The sequence below is a fragment of the Macaca fascicularis genome, chromosome 13, assembly GCF_037993035.2.
Source record: "Macaca fascicularis isolate 582-1 chromosome 13, T2T-MFA8v1.1".
NCBI lineage: Eukaryota > Metazoa > Chordata > Mammalia > Primates > Cercopithecidae > Macaca > Macaca fascicularis.
Genome location: NC_088387.1, coordinates 113,374,313 through 113,397,172, shown reverse-complemented (window position 1 = coordinate 113,397,172; position 22,860 = coordinate 113,374,313). Strand labels below are relative to the sequence as shown.

The 22,860-nt window shown below is 42.9% G+C and overlaps 1 protein-coding gene and 1 long non-coding RNA gene across 20 annotated transcripts in view; both read right to left on the bottom strand.

The window, feature by feature from the left end:
* Positions 1-553: 553 nt before the first annotated feature.
* Positions 554-16,926, bottom strand: LOC102126673 (uncharacterized). Of its 2 annotated transcripts, none has more exons than XR_010580592.2 (4): positions 16,070-16,924; positions 8,262-8,433; positions 3,428-3,599; positions 554-766 (listed from the first exon to the last, which is right to left on the bottom strand). It is a non-coding gene; the product is annotated as an uncharacterized lncRNA (long non-coding RNA). The 2 variants fall into 2 exon arrangements; XR_012422705.1 differs by lacking the exon at positions 554-766 and adding an exon at positions 1,755-2,486 and having other exon boundaries at positions 16,070-16,926.
* A 986-nt stretch (positions 16,927-17,912) lies between these two features.
* Positions 17,913-22,860, bottom strand: part of KIDINS220 (kinase D interacting substrate 220) — a 117,680-nt gene continuing 112,732 nt past the window's right edge. For 8 of the 18 annotated variants that reach the window (XM_074012404.1, XM_074012411.1, XM_074012409.1 and 5 more), the window contains one exon: positions 18,687-22,230. The gene's annotated coding sequence lies outside the window, so the exon portion shown is untranslated. Of the gene's footprint in view, positions 22,299-22,860 lie in introns of all 18 variants that reach the window. The other 10 variants (XM_074012405.1, XM_074012406.1, XM_074012412.1 and 7 more) reach the window with 3 other exon arrangements.

Sequence of the window (22,860 nt, the reverse complement as noted above, 5' to 3'; positions counted from 1 at the left end):
CGGCACTGGCTTTCTCAGCTTTTAATGTTTGATCGAACCATTCAGTCAGTGCCAAAACGTTGTTATGGAGGCCTGTGTTAGTGACATCTGGCCTGCCACAAGTTGTCATCTAAAATTTTTGTTATTTTAAATGTATGCAAAAGAAAATTTTATGCAAAATCATTACATGATTGTCTTAAATGCACTAACCATTTAACATCAGCACCATTGGATAGCTATGATCACCCATATTTAAAATACAAGAAAGAACCATTTCTTCCTTAAGAGTCAAATATTTCATATTGTTTTTAAATCTCTGAACTAGTGTTTCTATTCCACCTCCTCCATAGGATTTTATTCTAATGTAATAAATATTTATATTTGAAAATCATTTATTGATTACCCTGTCATACTTTTCTGTAAAAAGAAGATATATAAATATACAGAAATTATAAATGTTTTTATTTCCACTGATCACAAATTATTCTTCAATGCCTTACAGTTTTTATAAACATTAAGATAATATTTTATAGTCAATAATTCCATTAATGAGATGAGTAAGACTGTTATTTACTTTTGTCTTTTTTATTATTTTAAGTATCCATAGATGAATATTATCTTTCTGTAGAATGAGCCAGAGTTCGACATGAATTTTATTCCTGCTTTTTTAAAATTTGTATAGATATAAATGCCAAGGCAACTTATCCACATAAACAAGGAGATGGAAATGGAGGCAGCGTTGATGGAAGGATGTCACTGGTTATTCCAACTTCTTCCAAATGATATGCTAGAAATCACATAGGGAACCATTAGCGTCACCATTTCGATTCTATCCAAAGACAACTCAGGTACATCTGCCTTCAATTTTACTGAAAGTAAAGAATTTGAAATTGATGGTTTCAAGTTTCACGGTTGTCCAGCCCTTGGAATGCAAGGACTCTTTTGCTTATCTGTGGTGGTGATACCACGAAAATAATGCACAGACCTTTTTTTTTTTTTTTTTAACTCATCAGCTATCGTGAGTGTTTGTGTTTTTCATGCGTGGCCCAAGGCAACTCTTCTTTCAGTGTGGCCCAGGGAAGCCAAAAGGTTGGACACCCATCCTTTCCCCAGGGCCGAGTCACTCACGTTCTCCACTTCTGGGAATCATAGTAAAAAGGCCTTACCAAGACGTATCAAACGAATATTAATTTTTACCTTTTACTTTCTTGCTTAAGGCACCTGTCTAGCTGCTTATACTCAGAAAGGACTGAGAAAATGGAAACATGAATCATGTCAATAAACCTTTTCCCAAAGAATGTTTTTGAAAGAATGCTTTTCAGGCCAGATGCGTGGCTCACACCTCTAATCCCAGCACTTTGGGAGGCCAGGCCAGGCGGATCACTTGAGGTCAGGAAAGAGTTCGAGACCAGCCTGGCCAACATGGTGAAACCCCGTCTCTACTGAAAATACAAAAATTGGTCAGGCATGGTGGCACTCGCCTGTAATCTCAGCTACTCTGGAGACTCAGGCCTGAGAATCACTTGAACCCAGGAGGTGGAGGTTGCGGTGAGCCGAGATCACACCACTGCACTCCAGCCTAGGTGACAAAGTGAGACCCTGTCTCAAAAAAAGAAAAGAAAAAGAAAAAAGAAAGAATGCTTTTTATCTTATGGGCTTGAAATACCTTTTGTCAAAACTGGAGCCACAGAAATAGTCTGTATTATTATGCAAAATGTACCCATAAAAACAAATTGGTAGAGTCCTCATTGTCAAATCAACCAACCCAGACTTACTTTTTGCTATTAAAAAAGCTAACTTTATTTTTCCATTCAATATTCAAATAAACAAGTCAGTGATGCGTCCCTGACAGCCCCACCGCTGACTAGTCAATCCTAATCCCTGCGGAATGCCGGGTCGGGAAGGAGCCCAGTGCCCATGGGTATAGGCAGAGCCAGCGTCCCAGCCTTTCTCACTGGTGCTCTGCTCACGGGGGATTCTTCTTCAAACAATAATTTGGGGAAGCAGGCGGGAAGGCATCACATCAATACCGTCACCGTTCCTGCTGGCCCTCAGCAGGGTATCTACATTCAGAATGTCCTGACACGGACTAAAGTAGCCCTCCTCTAACAGAAGCATGACTGAGGCAGGGAGAGACACAAAGTCCTGCCACAGCTTTTGGAGCGTCTTGAAAGGAAAGGTATACAAGCCAGCCTTGTAGCCTTGTCTGATGGACCCAGGGGGGTTGACCTCAGGTAAACACAGAGAGGGATTTGGACCTGAGAGGCAAGGGGAGGGCGAGATCCCTGGGACAGGGGTACTCCCAGGCCAGCCAGCTCCTGGGAGAGAACGAGGAACAGACGCTTGAAGACGGATCCCTCGAGCCTTCCTGCCTGTGTGCCTCCAGTTTGAAGAGCCTTGCTTCAGAATGAAGGGAGGCTCCACTTGGAGTATTAATCGTTCATCCCAGCATCTGCTGATGGCGGGAAGACACGAGCAGTGTGCTTTCTGCAAACAGCCTGAAAAGTCTTCGGGGTTTAAGGAGTAACCATAAAGAAATGCAACTTGGGTAGCTTTAGATGCGTATGTCTTCATTTTAATTTTCATTTTTAAACAAAGTCACACATGAGCATAATTTAAAAATCCAAAGAACACTAAAGGCCCAGAATGAAAAGCAGCAGCAGTCTCTGGCCCATCCCTCTGCACCCATCAGTCTCGCTCCCCAAAGGCAACCAACTTCAGAGCTGCGGCCATTTCCTGGATTTCCCTCCGAGTATCTAAATCAATAGTGTCCACTGGGCCGGGTGTGGTGGCTCACGCCTGAAATCTCAGCACTTTGGGAGGCTGAGGCAGGCGGATCACGTGGTCAGGAGATCGAGACCATCCTGGCTAACACAGTGAAACCCTGTCTTTACTAAAAATACAAAAAATTAGCCGGGCATGGTGGTGGGTGCCTGTAGTCCCAGCTACTCAGGAGGCTGAGGCAGGAGAATCTCTTGAACCTGGGAGGCGGAGCTTGCAGTGAGCCAAGATCGCGCCACTGCACTCCAGCCGGGGCGACAGAGCAAGACTCCGTCTCAAAAAAAAAAAAAAAAAAATAGTGTCCACTGCTCTTGCTCAACAGATCATCCTTAGGCTCATCCTTAGGGGTCTTGCATTTTCCTCCCACCACAGTGAAGAGAGCTTAGCCCTCCCCATCATCAGACACATACACATCCCCTCTCTCACCTTCCCAGGGTTATAATCATAGCTGTTGTCAGACATTAGCATTTATCTCATTAAAACTAGATTGAACCAAGGTAGCAAATCAAGTCCATACCTGTTTTCTTCCGTGTACCTTCTGTTTTTCTGAAGCTGATTGTCATATTTTCTCAATTGTCTTTTTTCCTCTAACCTTTAAAAAATATTTACCCCAGTTCTCCAATCTGTCACCTGTTTAATCAATATATTTCCATGCACTCAAACATACCAGTTTCTTGTTTTTCATAAAGATTTCCATCCTCCTGCTTCAGCCTGGATTCCTGGCTGTTGGTATGGGAAGTCTCTCCTTGCTATAATCTTGACATGCTTGACTTCAAGCATGTCTTCCTCTTTGTTGGTTTACTCTCCTGTTTTTCTAGAGTGTACCCTCCAGCAGTTTCCTAGGAAAGGGCCATGTAAAGTAACCTATTAAAGTCATGCACACTTAGAAATGCCATTATTGTACCCTCTCACTTGACTGATATTTTTCTTGGGTCTGAACGACACTCAATTGTCTTTTAAAATAAACATAGAAATCCACCCTCACAGTCAATTACCTTTATAATTGACAACTTCCATCCATCTTATCTGAGTTCCTTCCCCAGGAAGCCAATCCTCAGTCCTCCCAGATAGTATCAAGGAACTGAAACTCACCATATCACCACATCCAGACAATGAAAAGCCAGACCCCCTCATTCTTTTTCATCTCCTTACCTCTCCCTAATTCCTGTTTAGCTGCCTGTAGTTACATTATTTCCCTGCTATGTGAGCCCTCAGTTTTAGTCAATCAAGGAGATGGATTTGAGACTGAGCTCCCATCTCCTCAGCTGCAGCACCCAGTTAGAGTCTTCTTCCCTGGCAATACTTGTTGTCTCAGTGATTGGCTTTCTGTGCTGGGAGCAGCAGGACCCAGACCAAACCCCTGGTGTGTTGTTAACCAGTAGAATATTTGTTAATCAGACGAATGGCACTTTTCCCTCCAAATTTTAAAGGCTTGTTCTAGTGTCTTCCAGCTTCCAGTGATGATTCCTTTATTTGTAGGTGAAGTATTATTATTATTATTATTATTATTATTTTGAGACAGAGTCTTGCTCAGTCTCCCAGGCTGGAGTGCAATGGCACAATCTTGGCTCACTGCAACCTCTGCCTCCCAGGCTCAAGCAATTCTCTTGCCTCAGCCTCCTGAGTAGCTGAGATTACAGGCGCCTGCCACTGCACCCAACTAATTTTTGTATTTTTTAGTAGAGATGGGGTTTCGCCATGTTGGCCAGACTTGTCTCAAACTCCTGACCTCAGGTGATCCACCTATCTCAGCTTCCCAAAGTGCTGGGATTACAGGCGTGAGCCACCATACCCGGCCCTGTGAATTATTTTTATATGACCTTTTTTTTTTTTTCTGGAAGCTTTCAGAATCCTCTCTTTATCCTAGAGATTCTGAAATTTCTTGATCATGTGCACTGGTGTGACTGTTTTGATTCACTATGCGAGCCATTCAGTGGGCCTTTTCCATATGAAGGCTCACATCCTTCTTTCTGGGGACTTTTCCTGTAACGTTCTGGGATAAATCCTCCTCTCCATTTACTTTTTCTAGAACTGCAGTTTGTTAGGTGTTGGATCTCCTAGATTGCCTAACTTTAAAAAAAAAAAAAAGTTTCCCTCCTATTCTTCTTTTGTGATTTAATTCCACGTTATGGGAGATTTTCTGAACGTCATCCTTCACCCGTTCTATTAAATTTTAAATTTTGCCTACCTTATTTGATTTCCAAAATGTATTTTTATTCTCTAATTGTTCCATTTTTATATATAGCATTCTGTTTTGGGGTGTAGCATCTTCTGTTAGCTCCCTGAAAATATTTATTGGATTTTTTTTTAAGTTTTCTTCTGCTCTTTGCATTGCCTCTGTTTCCTTCAAATGTCATTTCTTTATTTATCTTCCCCCATTTGTTTGTTTTAGGCACTCCCTTTTATATTAGAAGCTTTCCTAGAATTTTTGATGACCCCTGGATATATTCAATCATGTAGCCAAAACAGCTCCATAGAAAACACAGCAGCTGTGTTGATGAGATGGAATTGTCAGCTGGTGGGCCTCACTGAGGCCTGGGGAGAACTACACCCTGAATCCCAGGCCCAGTCTTATTCAGAACTACTCCATTTTCCTTGAGTAGAAACCCCCAGTCTTCTGCCTTAGGGATGCAGGTTGGCTGTCAGCTTCCTGAACGCAGGGTAGGGGAGCAGGACTCCCACCTAGTCAGTATTGTAGAATTTTACCTAATCCCTTTGTTTTAAAACTCGTGCCTCACCCTCCAGCCACATCACCAAGTCCTCCAGTTCTCCAAAGAATCACCATCCTCACTCCTCCCTCAGTGGGGCCAAGGGCATGGCCACCTGCTGTGCAGGCAGGAGCAGGGGCTTCACCTGGCCAGGTGAAGACTTTGAGTCACCCTCCCTTGTCTCATTCCCACATTCCCCTCTGCCTCAAAGGGATGCCCCCGGGCTCCAGGTCCTTTGCAGGCCTTAGAGACCCTGCACATCAACTATTCTCTGGAGAACTCTTCTGCAAGCCTCCAGGATGTAGCTTCTTTCTCTGCTGAGACACTAGCCACGCCTCATCTCCTTCGTAGGCTGCTGAGCCAGTAGTGTTGAACCCTCTCACCTGCCGTCCCCACCTTTCCTATGCCCTTTGTCCTTGTAGGTTGACACCTGTGTCAGCAGAGAGAGGAAAGAGACGCAGGTGATTATTCTCCCATCCTTCTGTGTCAGACAGGGTTATGTGCATAGATTGACCGAGATGAGTGTCCTGTGCTCTGAAGAACCTCAGTGGCTCCTCCTTCAGAATTGATTTAAGCAGTGGCAGCATAGTGTTTTGAAAATGGTCAATGGTGGTTTGGATTTATTGGAATTGCCCAAGGTGTTTGGTTCTATGGAACCTGCCCTAAAGGGTGCTCAGGGGAATAGGCTTTGGGGTGGGATCTGTTTGCAGGAGACGCACATTTTCTCTTCTTGGGGCTTGTTTCACATTTTATGTTGAAAGTTCTAATAAATTATGTAACAAAGCAACCCATGTGGTTGGATTTTCTAAGGTCACAGGACCACAATCCAGTTTTTGTGTGTAACACCTGCTAGTATCTTCATGAGCTAAGTGATAAATCTGCTAATAGATTTTGGCCAGAAATGGTTGCTCAGAAACCCCCCATCCACCAGGCCCCCACCATGGGAAGCCAGCAGCCAGGGGGCCCCGTTCAGCTGTGCGTGGTGAAGCATCATTTACACCCTCCAGGACGTGAGCACGTTGGCAGGGATGGACTTTTTGACTCCTGGATGGAGCAATACATTGACATCAGAGGAACAAAAGCCATGTGTTCTTTATTTAGGATTTTGACATGTGCAGTTTTGGGGATCTTGGGAATGTTGTAATTTTCCAGGGCAAACTTTGACACTTTGTTTCTGGGTCACAGAGAAGACACCACCTTTCATCGCCAATTACTGTTTTCCTCAAACCCAGGCTATTTTTGTGCAGTTTCCTTTGAAAGACCAGAACGAATGCTTGGCCTTATGATTTCTCCAGTTGTCACTCAGCTTCATGGTACAGATCTCAGAGAGGCTCACCTTGGGTTCAAGCTGTCCTTCAGCACATGCCATGTACTCTCTCAAGTTAAGCCTTCCATCCTGCTCCCAGTGCTTAGCAATTGGCTAAATTCACGGATCTTACATTTTTCAGGGTTCTGTAAGTGGCTGACTTCTCACTTGGATTGTCTCTGATATCTTCTAGATCTTGTTTAATTTTAATTTCATGCCACACTCACGTTCGATGTCATTTTGTTCCAAAAGTCCCTTTTCTATGTATTTAAATTTTACATGAACATTAGACTTCACATACACTTGATACTCATTCTTCGCTTCAAGTCACAGTTACTTCCTTTCCAGCCAACGCATATTAATACATTCTTCTATGTTGTAGCCTTCTAGAACAAGACTAGTTTAGACATTGTTGAGATTAATGCTGCTGCACAGTGAAACAAGTTGTGACATGCTGGAGAACGCTTTGAGCCTGGATTTTTAAATTTGCAAATTAAGACTGTTGGACTAGACTCCATGCCTCTGAATATTACTAAGCTCAAGGGTTCTTCTGCTTCCATAAGTTACACGAACATAAGTTACAAGAACATTCTTCTTAACATCATTCATCACATTTCTCAAAAACTTTGGAGATCCAATTATGTTTTGGACTATTGCAGCTCTTTCAGGAATAAATTCTGTTAACAAATTCAAGTTTGCCCCTCGGCCCAGCACCTTGATGACAGCAATGGCTGCATGAATAAACACTTCATTGGATTGTAGTAAGTTTTTAAGTTTCAAGCGTTACCCCCGGGACAATTGCCTTTCAGGGGAAGATGCTATGTCCAGAAGCACAACATTTCCGCAAGAGACAAAGCAAGGAGGGGGAGTTCTGGGCACAGGAAGGAGTGAGGACAAACACAATGATAAGGACTGTCTGTTCCTTCAGTTTCCTGAAGGTCTTCAGAATATTCAGGAAAAGCTCAGTAAGTGGACAACTTCAGCTGAGAAATGGAGTTTGCACAGGAGTAAGATGGGGTCAGATATCGCAGGGTCTTGGTTGACCACCTAAGGTCATTAGAATCGAATTCTGCAAGGGACAGGGAGTCACTGAACACCGCTGGGCAGGAGATGGCTATGACAAAGTCTTTGGCATTTGTGTGGAAACTAGAATGAAGGGGGAGAGGCTGGAGGCAGGTGATAGTGAGGGCTAACTTCCAGGTGGAGATGCCCTCAAGGGAGGGCTGCTGCAGAGGGAGCGTGGAGGGCTTGGTGACTGCTGGGAGGAGGGAATGAGGGGGAAGCGAACAGCACTCCATTTCTGAGCCTGAAACGGAGATAATTACAGTGCCAACAGTAAGAAGGAAAACGCAGAGGGGAGAGTTGGTTTGGGGATAATTCTGAATTCTGTGTTAGATAGGCTGTGTTAGAGGGGACAGCTGACCTAGGGGCAGAGGAAGAGAAGGTCTGAGAGCTCCAGAACTCCAGGGCCTGCCGAGCACACTCACCACGACATCTGTGCCTCCGATCGGTCGCCTCTGCTTCTCCGTGCACTGTCCCAAACTGAAAAGTCCCCATTTCACTCTGTTTCCCAAGGACGGTCTCCTCACCTCCACTCACGGACGTCTGTCACCCTCAGCTCCTGGCACCTTCGTCAAGTTTCATGAGCACCACGGGACTCTAGTTATAGATTTAGCCCAGGGAGGCCCAGAGACGTCACAAATCTGAAAGATTCTTTTCTTTTTGCAATATTCTTTCTGATTATAAAAATACACATTTCTTTTAAGTAACTCAAGCCCAGAAATTTATACACGAAAAGTCCAAGACCAAACTCCTGCACATGTAAACACGTAAACAGATGTAATCATGCATCCATAAGTATGGAGACATGTAAATACGTATCTATACAAACATGGCAATAAAAATGGAGAACGATCCAAATATCCAATAAAGTAAATAGATAAATTATAAATATTTATACAATAGAGTACTATTCTGCAGTGGAAATTAGTGAATTATAATCACTATTATACATCTATAGGATGCACATCGCTATACACCAATAGGAACAAATCTCACCAATAGTGTTTAGTGCCAGAAATAAGTCAAGGATAAATACTAACAGTATGATATTCTTTATATGAGATCAAAACCAGATAAAGTTGTTCAAGAGGTGGGGCGCAGTGGCTCACACCTGTAATCTCAGCACTTTGGGAGGCCGAGGCAGGCGGATCACGAGGTCAGCAGTTCAAGACCAGCCTGACCAACATGGTGAAACACCATCTCTACTAAAAATACAAAATTAGCTAGGCGTGGTGGCACACACTTGTAATCTCAGCTGCTCAGAAGGCTGAGGCAGGAGAATCACTTGAGCCTGGGAGGTGGAGGTTGCGGTGAGCCGAGATGGCACCACTGCACTCCAGCCTGGGCTACAGAGCAAGACTCCGTCTCAAAAGAAAAAAAAAAGTTGTTCAGGAACATACACATAACTGGTGAAATTATAAAGGTAAGTGAGGAAATGGTTGTGATATGGTTTGGCTGTGTCCCCACCCAAATCTCATCTTGAATTGTAGCTGCCTCCCATAATTCTCACACGTTGTGGGAGGGACGCAATGGGAAGTAATTGAATGACTGGGTCAGGTCTTTCCCGTGTTGTTCTTGTGATAGTGACTAAGTCTCAGAAGATCTGAAGATTTTATAAAGGAGAGTTCCTCTGCACACGCTGTCTTGCCTGCCACCTTGTAAGATGTAACTTTGCTTCACATTCACCTTCCACCAAGATTGTGAGACCTCCTCAGCCTTGTGAAGCCGTGAGTCTATTAAACCTCTTTCCTTTATAAATTACCCAGGCTCAGCTATGTCTTTCTTAGCAGCATGAGAACAGCCTAATACAGATTGTCACGAAGTCAAGGCAGTGGTTCTGTCTTTGGTACTCCCAAAGAAGCACATGAGTGATTGCTAAGATACTGACAACTTTGGTTTCTTTCTTTTTTTTTTTTTTTTTTTTTTTGAGACAGAGTCTTGTTCACTCTCCAGGCTGGCTGGAGTGCAGTGGCATGATCTCGGCTCTCTGCAACCTCCACCTCCTAGGCTCAAGCGATTCTCCTTCCTCAGCCTCCTGAGTAGCTGGGACTACAGGCACCTGCCACCACGCCTAATTTTTGTATTTTTAGTAGGAACAGGGTTTCACCATGTTGGCCAGGCTGGCCTCGAACTCCTGACCTCAGGTGATCCACCCACCTCAGCCTCCCCAAGTGCAGGGATTACAGGCACAAGCCACCACTCCTGGCTGACAATTTCGGTTTCTTTTTTTTTTTTTTTTTTTTTTTTTTTTTTTTTTTGAGACGGAGTCTCGCTCTGTCGCCCAGGCTGGAGTGCAGTGGCCGGATCTCAGCTCACTGCAAGCTCCGCCTCCCGGGTTCACGCCATTCTCCTGCCTCAGCCTCCCGAGTAGCTGGGACTACAGGCGCCCGCCACCGCGCCCGGCTAGTTTTTTGTATTTTTTAGTAGAGACGGGGTTTCACCGTGTTAGCCAGGATGGTCTTGATCTCCTGACCTCGTGATCCACCCGTCTCGGCCTCCCAAAGTGCTGGGATTACAGGCTTGAGCCACCGCGCCCGGCCAATTTCGGTTTCTTAACCTTGCTCTGGTTACATGGATGCTGGCTTTATTATTGTAACATAGTAAGAAAAGACAGATTTGGTCCAGCATTTCCAATATGCTCGCTGTGGGTCATCTTTTGGTCCATGTTTCAGCCACTCAACCAACCAAACTGCGAGAGCCTTTCCAACTTGCTTAGCTGCAACGTCAAACGCAGAAAGAAGCTCTGCGAGCCAGACTCAAAACGAACTCAGCCTGCTCCGGCCTTAGGCTCCTCCCAGCATCGTCTCACACTCTTGATGTCCCTCCACACCCATTTCCCAGGTTTCTTTCTATATACATGAGAAAACGTGGGCACTCTTTGGGAGTGCGGCACACCTCCTCCTGGCTCCCACTGTGCCTAACCTTTAGGGGCCTGCTGGCACTGGGGTCTAGTTCTAGGTCTAGAAGCAAAGCAGGTGGTAGGGGTGGGAATCCAGAAACCTCAGAAGCAATTCGGGAAACTTATTCTTAAAGTCCTGTCCTTTAGCCACTCTCAGTAGTGAAGTCTGTATTAGTCAGAGTTCTCCAGAGAAGCCCCAGCCTCTGCAGCCAGCTGGGCCCCGGGGGAGCTGATGCGGAGTTCTAGCCGGACTCGAAGGTCTGAGAACCAGGACTGCCAGTGGTGTCCCCTCCGGTCTGAAAGCTGGCAGACTTGAGACCCAAGAAGAGCCAATATTTTAATCCAAGTCCAAAGGCCAGAAAAACCAAAGCCCCAGCTCAGCAGGCAGGCAGGAGTTCCCTCTTACTCAGTCTGTATGTTCTAGTCAGATCTTCCATTGATTGGATGAGGCCCACCCCTTCAAGGGAAGGCAATCCGCTTTACTTGGTCCCTCGTTCCAATGTTAACTTCATCCAGAAACCCCTCAGAGACACACCCAGGATAATGTCTGAATCAATGTCTGGGCATCCCATGGCCCAGTCAAGCTGACATGCAAAATCAACCACCACACTGAATTGCAGGCCATGCTTTATGTGCATGCTCACTACTGGTGAAAGAGGGGAAGGGGAGTAATGGCCGAAATCATTGAAAAGCTGGCCAGGCCCAGTGGCTCATGCCTGTAATCCCAGCACTTTGGGAGGCCGAGGTGGGAGGATTGCTTGAGCCCAGGAGTTTGAGACCAGCCTGAGTAACAAAGTGAGACCTTGGTCTCTACAAAAATTTAAAAATTACCTGGGTGTGGTGGCACACACCTGTGGTCTCAGCTACTTGGGAGGGGCTGAGGCAGGACCCTGGGAGTACGAGGCTACAGTGAGCTGTGATTGCACCACCACACTCCAGCCTGAGAGACAGAGCGAGATCCTGCCCCCCCACCCAAAAAAAAAAAAACGGAATCTAAAAGTTACTTACAAAAGATTAGACTTTTGATTGTTTTTTAAATTTTTGTGACAGTTATGTATGCTGTTCTAGAATTTCACAATACATTCAAGAAAGACCCAAGGTAAGATGACACTATGAAGGCTTCTTGGGAGGAGCTGTAAGGCTATTCTTGTTTTTCTAACCAGCTACTCCTTGCTATGATCTCCTCTCCTCTTAGTTCAGACTTATGTGAATTTTCTCCCTACCTCAATCCTATTAATTGATTTGTTTTGTATTTCTGGAATATAATAGGAGTTATAAAATAATTTCAAAGCAAAAAATCGTAAGTACTTCTTTCCACCTGTGCTTTAAGCTTGACCCCTGGCTACAGAGAAGAACTTAAATAACCTACCTTTGTTAAAATTATTTTTATTTAAATAATGTATTAAAGAAAGCTAGGTATCCTCTTACAACCATCTCTCCTGCTTTCTAAAAGGGATCCATTTAGGAATTAACAAATAGGCCATGCAGTACTGGTGCTTCGTCTCACAAAAGGCAGCTCTGCAGATTGGAAGCCCGTGGCCTCATGGCGGGACCTCTCCAATGGCGTGAAAGCCCAGAAATCTTTTCCCTCCTTCCCATCTCCTATTCTAGATCCCTTTCTATTCAGTTTTCTTTCTTCCTGATATGGTTTGGCTGTGTCCCCACCCAAATCTCATCTTGAATTGTAGTTCCCATAATCCCCACGTGTTGTGGGAGGGACCCAGTGGGAGACAATTGAATCATGGGAGTGGTTCCCCCATGCTGTTCTCATGATAGTGAGTGAGTTCTCATGGGATCTGATAGTTTTATAAGGGGCTTTCCCCTTCACTGGGCACTCATTCCTCATTCTTCTCTTTCCTGCCGCCTTGTGAAGAAGGACATGTTTGCCTCCCCTTCTGTCATGATTGTAAGTTTCCTGAGGCCTCCCCAGCCCTGAAGAACTGTGAGTCAATTAAATCTTTTTCCTTTATAAATTACCCAGTCTCGGCTATGTCCTTATAGCAGAGTGAGAATAGACTGTACCCTTCCTTTTTAAAAGCATGTGTATTTTCCTTTCAGGTACCCGAGTACTGAGCTTTGCACTTTGGGAGATTAAAAACAATGGAAACATAAATCCTAAATGAAAGAATTTCAAAATTTCTGGCAAACAACACTTATGTAAAATTAGAAGCTAATACAAGAGAGCAGAGTATAATCAAGTGTGAGATTAGGTGTTAGTGACTTTAATTGCAGCTGAATTTTTTTAAATAAGTAGGAAAATAGGATCAAAGTAAACTGAAAAGGTCTCACGAGGCTGGGCTTGCAGGAAGCCAAGGATTTGGCTTGCTTGGATGGAAGCAGTTCTCAATTTGATGGGAAAGGGGTCTTGTAGAGGCTGCTCCCCTTCCCATTCATCAACTTTCTTCATCCCCTTTTCCTGTTTATATCCATTCATCTTTGTGCTTCTCTCTCAGGTTTGCTGGGTATCTCAAGATTTATAGCACTGAGATGTTTGCCCACGACCCTGTTTTATGGATTATGCTTTTGGTACAGCCTGTGAAACTCCCCATGAAATCCAAGGTCATGTAGATTTTCTCTGATGTTTTCTTCTAAGTGTTTTATAGTTTTGCATTTTACATGTAGATCTATGATTCCTTTTGAGTTAATTTTTGTGTAAGGTTTAAGATCTATATCTAGGATCTTTTGGGGAAGAGGGAGAACATATAAACGTCCAATTGTTGTAGCACCCTTTATCCGTGTAAAGGATAGCTGAAAATAATCCTTTATCCATTTAATTGCTTCGTGCCTTTGTCAAAATATATTTGGGGGGTGACATTTTGGGTCTCTGTTCTGTTCTATTGATCTGCGTGTCCACTCTTAAACCAGTCCCACACCATCTGGGTTACTGTCATTTTACGTTCAGTTGAGCTCAGACAGGATGATGGCCTTCCCACCCCGGCTGCTCTCCTGTATTTGCCTATCTCCCTGTTTATGGGTTTATGAGGAACATTTTTCTTCCTCTCCTTCATGTAAAATAAGGTTCATAAAATTTTCAATAATACTAAATAAAATAATGTTTTAAATATTTTTAAATAGTTGTGTTGAGGTATGATGTGCATACCCCAAAACTCACTGTTTTAATTGTATTACACTTAAAGTAGTTTTGGGTGTGGACTCTGACATCTGTGCCCATGTATTCTGCCTCCCTCCCATTGCGATGGATTCCATATCTGTGTTCCTGGGCGATGCCAGCCCTCCACTTGGTCTTTTGTTTCGTTATGTCTGCCTTTGTTTCAGAAAACACTAGTACACGTTCCTCATCTGTGAATGGATATTGTGAGGGTTAATTTTATGTGTCAACTTGTCTGGGCAAGGTATGCCCAAACAGTTGGTAAAACAGTATTTCTGGGCTTGTATGTGGGCGTGTTTCCAGAAGAGGTCAGAGTTTTCGTGAGTGGACTGAGGAAGATGCACGTCCGCCAGCGTGGGTGGGTATCACCTGATCTGCCGAGGCCCAAATAGGAAAAAAGGCGGAGGAAGGGTGAATCCTCTCTCTTCTTTTTTTTTTTTTTTTTTTTTTTTTGAGACGGAGTCTTGCTCTGCCGCCCAGGCTGGAGTGCGGTGGCCGGATCTCAGCTCACTGCAAGCTCCGCCTCTTGGGTTCACGCCATTCTCCTGCCTCAGCCTCCCGAGTAGCTGGGACTACAGGCACCCGCCACCGCGCCCGGCTAGTTTTTTGTATTTTTTAGTAGAGACGGGGTTTCACCGTGTTAGCCAGGATGGTCTCTGTCTCTTGACCTCGTGATCCACCCGTCTCAGCCTCCCATAGTGCTGGGATTATAGGCGTGAGCCACCGCGCCCGGCCTCCTCTCTCTTCTTGAGCTGGGACTGTCAGCATCTCCTGCCCTTCAACCTCAGAACCCCTGGTTCTCAAGGCTTCAGACTCCAGGACTCACACACCAGCTTCCTCCACCCATTTCCCTCACCCTCCATTTCTCAGGGCTTCAGACTTGGGCTAAGTGACATCACCAGCTTTCCTGGCTCTTCAGCTTGCAGACAGTAGATTGTGGAACCTCTCAGCCTCCATAATTGCATAAGCCAATTCTCACAATAAATCTCCTCTTAGGCATCCATCTGTCTGTCTGTCTATCTACACTTTATTGTTTCTGCATCTCTGGAGAACCTTAATACAGCCACTAACATGGTAGATTTTATGTAAAAAAAAAAAAAAACATAAGGCAGAACAGCTAAAATAGGATAAATCTTAACCTAACAATTTTTTCAATCATAGAAAATATTAAATTAATTATGATATTTAGAACAATTTTGGGTTTTCTTTAAGACAGAGTCTCACTCTGTCACGCAGGCTGGAGTGCAGTGATGTGATCATAGCTCACTGCAACTTCAAACTCCTGGGCTCAAGTCATCCTCCCACCTCAGCCTCCCAAGTAGCTGTGACTTCAGGTGTGTGACACCATGTCCGGCTAATTTTTTTTAATTTTTACTTTTTTGTAGAGAGAGGGTCTCACTATGTCGCCCAGGCTGGTCCCAAACTCCTGCACTCAAGCAGTACTCCCACCTTGACCTCCCGAAGTTCTGGAGTTACAGGCCTGAGCCACCCTCCCGACCTAGAATGGTGTTTATCTAATGACCAACTCCAAGGCTAAAAAAGAGTTGCCTTTCACATGTAATTTCTGGAATCATAATGTTCTAGTGCAGTTTATAACTAAATTTATACTATTCAAAAAATCTAACCAAAACAAAACCAATGGGCTTGAATTATTTTTGAAATATCAAGAACTTTGTAACTTCCAATCAATAAAATCTTTAAAAGAAAATTAATCTTCTAAAAAAAGAGGTTAAAAATAAACTAGTTGGAAAATGTTAAAGAAGTACTTCCATAAACATGGGATACAAATTTCTGACATGCTATTTGTGATCATGTTAATTTGCTAACCCTAGGAACTGCTTATTAATGGAAATATTTTTGCTGAGACATCTGCAACGCAGCTTTGATGTCTTGTTAAACTATCAAAAATACAAGATGCAAATGCTGTATTTCCAAAGCAACTTAAAACTCTTCACAATACACACCCATGGCATTTTTAATATTTTGTTATAAGAATGAATTACCTGTGCTCTCACTTCAAAATAACTTTTAAATAACTTTACACTTTAAGAGATCATCAATTCTCTTTTAATAATAGAATAGTTATGAGAAATGCAAACTTTTTTTGGAAAATAGGTCCAGGCACTGAGCATTTTCAACATCCTGGGACTCTTTAGAGAAAAGGATATTTTCTGAAAAATGGGTATAGTACCATTCCAGATATGCAGTTAAACTTGATAACTCACCTTTAATTTCATAAGAAAGGAGGGCTGGGCGTGGTGGCTTATGCCTGCAATCCCAGCTACTTGGGAGGCTGAGGCAAGATAATCACGTGAACCCGGGAGATGGAGGTTGCAGTGAGCCGAGATGGCACCACTGCACTCCAGCCTGTGCAACAGGGTGAGACTCGTCCAAAAAAAAAAAAAAAAAAAAAAAGAAAGAAAGAAATGAGTTTAGGTATCTAAAAAACAAGGAATATTAGCACCCAAGAAGTCTAATTCTAATGACAAGAAACTGTATTCTGCTAGCCAGAAGGTGACCCAAAAGAAGAGATCAAATGCAACCAAAAGCAGGATGAAAGCTAACCCTCCTGTGTATCATTTGAAATGATAGAACCACTTCATGATTTCCTCATCGGCAAGCATGAGGGAGCTGGATGAAATGACCACAGCATTTTCTTCTTACTCCACATGCCTGTGACTGTCTCTTTAATACTCCCTGGAGCCTGGAAACTGAGTTCACCTTCATTGCTGGAGAGGCAGAAGGCACAGCAGGAGGTATATTAATTAGCTTTGGTGTCAGGTGTGAGTTCAGATCCCTGTTCTAACACGTACCAGCTGCGAGGCATTGGGGACGGTTTTGAAGCCTTAGCTCCCTACAGATTAGGGAGCTGATATTTGCAAAGTGACTAACACATAATAAGCATGGGGAAGGTAGTACCAGTTGTCAAAGGGATAATTCTTGTTCCTTCATCATTTGTACTTTTAAAAGACAAACTTAGGCTGAAAAATCAATGGCCACTACATAAATAAGTAACAGAGCCAGGCCCATAACTCAAGCCTTCTGACTCAGCTGTTCTTTCAATTTACAATTTATTAACCAAAGAACTCACCAATTTAGTGATGGGTTTGATCAAATCAGCTACCTGACAATGTAAAATTTAAATGCACACACACACACACACACACACCACCAGTTTAAATCTATTTCAAATTAGTTATGTTTATACCAAAACGGAGAGTTCAGTTTAGGAGATCCCATCAGTGAGGATGGTGTAGCTGGACAGAGGAATTTTGAGAGAGATGAGGATTCAAAGATCCAATGAGTTCCTGGTCCAGGATCACCTGCAGATCTGGACTTCGTTCCTGCCTAGCAGTGAGGCTGCTGTGATTCGAGGAAGAGCCAAGAGGAAGGAGCTGGGGAAACCTGGGGCTGCCTCGGCTGAGCACGTGTTTCATGCTCTTTGCCAACCTTTTCTACAAGGGAAGATGGAGACAGATGCTGCCCAGGCCTGCGCAGCCAAGAGTGGTGGACACTGGGGGAAGCTGGTACCGCGGTGTGCATGGAAAATGCATCAGATCTGGACTTAGACAACTGGAGTTGGTGTTTTTGTTCTGTCACTAGCTGGGTGGCTTTGGGGGAAGGAGTGGTCTCCAACTCCTGAATGTTAAGTTTTCTCAAAAATAGATAATGTCAATGTTTTAGAGGACAGTTATAAAAATCAAATGTGCTATTGTGTAAAAGTTACACGTTTTCTGTATCTTAGCCTCCTTATTTGTAAACTAGGGAAAGTAACAGTATTCACTGTGTGGGATTATCAGAATTTAAAGAGTTAATCCGTGTGAAATGCTGATAGGAGTGTCTGGCTTGCAGCAAGCACTCCAATTGGTAGGCAACTGGTTACATAACACAGAAATGTCACCAGGCCATTTCAACCCACTGTCCACTGTGACTGCTGCATTTATTGGCTTTTGGCTTTGGTGACTGACTTGTCATTATGAAAGGGAAAAGGGCTCCTGTTTTGCCTGTTTTCTTTTTTCCTTATGAGACCACAATCATTTAAAAAAAAAAACTCTACAGCAGTAATAATTTTTAAAGTATACATATATTACTTATATATTAACATTTATTAAGCATTAATACTGTTCAATAATAGAATATGAAGAAAAATACATATAGTGGTATTTAGGATTATAATCTTAGAATAGTGACAACAGACATATGAAAGGGCAAGTGTATTTAAGCTAGATGACAATAAGACTGCAAATAAGATGAATATATTCAACACTATGTACACACTTTAAGGTCATGGCTTAATCCATGCATAATAATTGGATGAGTGATATCCATCGATTGCTAGCCTGATACTGAACATTGTTCCAAAATAATTAGTAGGAAAAAGATGTCTGATGTTAACAAAACAACTCTTTTTCTCTATAAGTATAATTCACATGGCTATAGATTTTTAAGTTTTACTTTTCTAAAACAGAAAGCCTTGAAGAGACTCCAAACCCTATTTTAAAACAAGAAAACTGACAATGATGATGATGATACTGATAATGATGATGCAGCAAATAAAGCTTAAATTAAAATGTATCTTGGAAAAATATGAGAATCAGCTCATCCCTAACTGGTAAGGAGCACTCACGGTAAGTATCACATCAAGAGTGGGTGGCATCTGGAGCCACACTGCCTGGGCCCAGACCCTGGCTCTGCCACTCAGTAGCTGTGTGACTTTGAACAATTCCTTAGCATCTCTGTGTCTCACTTTCTCATTTGTGAATTGAGAATAATAGTAACTATTTTATGAAGTTGTCATGAAGATCAAATTAGGTCTTAGAACATTGTCAGATACACAGCGCGTTCAAACACGGTAAGCCATTTTATTATAACAAATACATACAATACTGTAAGTATCCAAAATGAGTACAGGATAAAGAGTAACTGATAAAATATTCAACACAAAAGGTTGAGTTTGGGGGTTCACTTGAATATAAATCATCCCCAGCCCATTAATACTGATAGAGATACAACTCAACATAACCATGCCATATATTAAAATATCTTTCATTAAACCTAAGCAAGACACCATCAACTACAGGAGTTTTAGGAACCATTAAGAAAAAAAAAATGTTGCCATAGATTTTATTGACTACAAGACATATTCTAATTTCTGACAAGTTAGAATGTAAGAAGAAAATATGTATCTTAGAACCAAAGAAATTCTGATCTGAGCAAACTGGAAAGTGGTCAGCAGAGTTAGGCTGCAGAAGAGTGTGTGTAAGAACAAACATGCAGACACAAAGTGCAGCTTTCCCACTGGCTTCTGAGGTGGAAGATGTGTTTCTGGGACATGAGCTCTCGCTTCGGGAGAGTTTAGGGTCTCATTAACTACCAATCCCTGCTTACTCCACAGAGTGTGTGGACTGGCATGGGAGCCCCCCAGGACCACATCCGGCCACACCTGCAAGAACAGGGAGAAGCCCCCAAGAGTTCCTATTACCACTCTTCTGGCAGAGAGAGGAGAATCTAAAAAACAGATAGCAATTGAATGTTTATATTATAAATATTTATAAGCAAATTTTGAAAACCGAGCAGATTCTGGGAGAGTTTGACGGTCTGAGAGTCCCTTTAATAAAAATAATTCTAGAAAAGCTGTGAAACTTCACATTTCCCCTACTCTTAACCTTACTTGCCTTTGGGAGGCTGAGGCAGGAGGATGACTTAAGGCCAGGAGTTTGAGAATGTAGTGAGCTATGACCACACCACTTACACTCCAGCCTGGGCGAGACCACAACAAAAACCTGACCTGCACACTGCTCCACACTGGGAATTCATTTCGTTTCTTGGATTGTGGAAAGAACTGGCTTACTGAAACCCACCCTTCTCTAAAACCCTTCTTCCAGTTAGGTGTTAAGATTTTAACAGCCTTTTCTATCTGAATAAAAACTGCACACAAAGCAAACTTAAGAGATGTCAACAACTCATCTGTTTGTTACAAGATGAGTCTCCATGCTTCATTGGCTGTGGGGAATCCTCATCAGCAGCTAGTGGCAAAGACTCCTGTGTGCTCACCGAAACACTCCTCTTCCTCCAGGGCACAGTCACATGGATTTCCCAGGCACCCTGGCAGCTCAGTAGGAGTCCATGACTTAAGAAGGCCAATAGACTGTGGGTGAGGTCTGTGGATGGGGAAGCCACATGCGTTGCTTCCGGGCCTGGGTGTGTGCATCCTCCACTCTTTTCCCCTCTGGGTGCAGAAGGCGGGGCAGAGGGCCCTGAAACCTTGGAGGTCGGTGGGGCCCAGAATGAAGGGGCTTGGGCCTCTGGGTCTTCATGTAAATTTAGGTAACAGTGAACTGTCATATGAACAAGAAATAAACATCAAATGTATTCAGTCAATTAGATTTGGTGATGGTTGTTACAGCGGTTACCCTCCCTCAATATAATAAATTCTCAAACAACTCATAATGGCTCACTCATGTATAAAATATTCAATATGGAATCCCAGGATAACATGCTTATTCTAGCTCAAGCTTAATCAGAGTAATCCATCTGAGGGAGGAGATAGTAGAGGGCAGCAAGGGGTGGTCATTGAAGATAACTAGCCTTGCTAAAAGAATGGTTGAAGAACTGAGCTACAGATAGGATAAACCCACATCTCAGACATTCTGTGATGGTGTATAAGAGGATTAAATAATCATCCATGTGGGAGGCACAGCCTTGCACTTTAAAATGATGGCGCTTCTCAAGACTGGCTGTGAATATCTATCCCTGGGAGGGTTTTTCCCCCCATTTTTTTCCTTTTTATGAGACAGGTTCTCGCTATGTTGCCCAGGCTGGTCTTGAACTCCTGGGCTCAAGTGATCCTCCCGCCTCAGCCTCCCCAAGTAACTGGGATTACAAGTGCACGCCATCATGCCTGGCTTCAGTCCCTGAGAGTTTGCAACAAAGCATGCTATTACAGTTGAAAGATTTCCAAAATCACAAGCAGAAAAGCTTACAGGGGCCAGGCAGGTAACAGGGTGGGCAGAAAGTGAGAGGGAAGGTGGGACCTGTAAGGAGCTGTGGCACAACCACCCAGGTTGGAGTGCAGTGGTGCGATCGCAGTTCACCACAACCTCCATCTCCCAGGTTCAAGTGCTTCTCCTGCCTCAGCCTCCTGAGTAGATGGGGCCATAGGCGCCTGCCACCACGTCTGCCTAATTTTTGTATTTTAGTAGAGACGGGGTTTCGCCATGTTGGCGAGGTTGGTCTCGAACTCGTGACCTCAGATGATCCGCCCACCTCAGATTCCCAAAGTGCTGGGATTACAGGTGTGAGCCACCACACCTAGTATTTTGAAGGCACTGTGTAAGATTTGTGGGTGGACACTCTCAGGGTTGCTCCCCTAGTTTATTCATTCACTTAAGTTTTATTTATTTATTTATTTATTTATTTATTTATTTATTTATTTATTTGAGACAGGGCCTCATACTGTAAGCTGGAGTGCAATGGTGTGATCACCACTCACTGCATCCTCAACCTCCCAGGCTCAGGGAATCCTCTTACCTCAGCCTCCCGAGTAGCTGGGACTACAGGTGCACACCACCATCTCTAGCTAATTTATTTTTATTTTTGTAGAGATGGAATCCCACTATGTTGCCCACGTTGGTCTTGAACTCCTGGGCTCAAGCCATCCTCCCATCTTGGCCTCCTGAAATGCTGGGATTATAGGCGTGCGCCACGGCACCTGGCCAACAAGTATTCATCGAATGTCCACTGAAATCTAGGATTTGATCTAAAAGATGTCTTGAGGCTCTTTCCCAATCTACTGCTCTAAGAAATGTTTTACAGTAAAATAGGATGGCAACCTAAAAAAGAAAAATATATGATAACCTAAAAAAAAACCTACAACACAAAATGACTGAAAAGAACTCAGGAAAAAGGAGAAAAACATAAAGAATTCAAAATATAAATTAACTTCTTTCAAAATAAATAGTTCAATTTCCATCAAGTATAACAATATGCAGTCTATAAATTCTCATAAACACAGTTTTAAAAAGTGCAAGTATCAGGAACTATGATAAATTTGAAAATAACAATCTAACTTTTTATTAGACATCTGACCAAGAGGATGCTCTAAGATACGCAATGTCAGGTTATATAGAGCTTATTCACATGCTTCTTGCTATACTAAATATATACTAAATACTAAATGGCTTTTATTTAAAATTTCATAGAAGGAACATTTCATTAAAACCAACTTAAATTCTACAACTACTAAGAACAAATCAAACTAGTAGAGGTGAACAAATCTCTCTTCTCCAGTCGACTGGACAGCAGGATTACTGAGTGGTAGGTAGGCCGAGTCTTCTTCACCCCTTTATTATTTGGTGAGGAAGTCAACTGTGAGAAGTGACTCGAACTGTCAGAAGAAATGAGGAAAGTGCTTGGGTCTATGGGCAGGGTACTAAGATCTAGAGCCCCTGTTGCCTTGAAAGAAAACGAGGTAAATATGTACAAAATGTCAAAATTAGAAAATGATCATGGATAATCAAGGTGGTCTTATTATTTCAAAAGCTTCTTAATTTGAATAATATGGAGCATGTAATTCTACATTGCTTCTAAAAGGAAGTTTCATGTACTCAAGTTCTAAGAATTCAGTTTGATCCATGAACATGTTATTCCACGTTCTGTTAAATCTCAGAAAAACTAAGAAAGGGTTCCTAGCACATACCACCAGTGTAAGCAACACTACAAAAAGCGCATTTAACCTAAGAAAATGGACTTACGTGCACTCTTGGTAAGAAGATGACTGCAGCTGATGCTCCACAGGCAGACTCAGAATATTTCGTGTGCTTTGAAGCAGGAACGCTTGTCTTTATTTTATATTCTGTAATTCATGCTATTGCTCATTTAAGTTGGTCTTTCACTCCAGATAGGTTTTTACTGACTTTTAAAGGGTCATCCTTCGAGTAGTTTGACAATAATTGCTCCTCCTTCTTGACTGAGTCTTTTATTCTTACACATTCTTTATTTTTCAAAATGCCACACT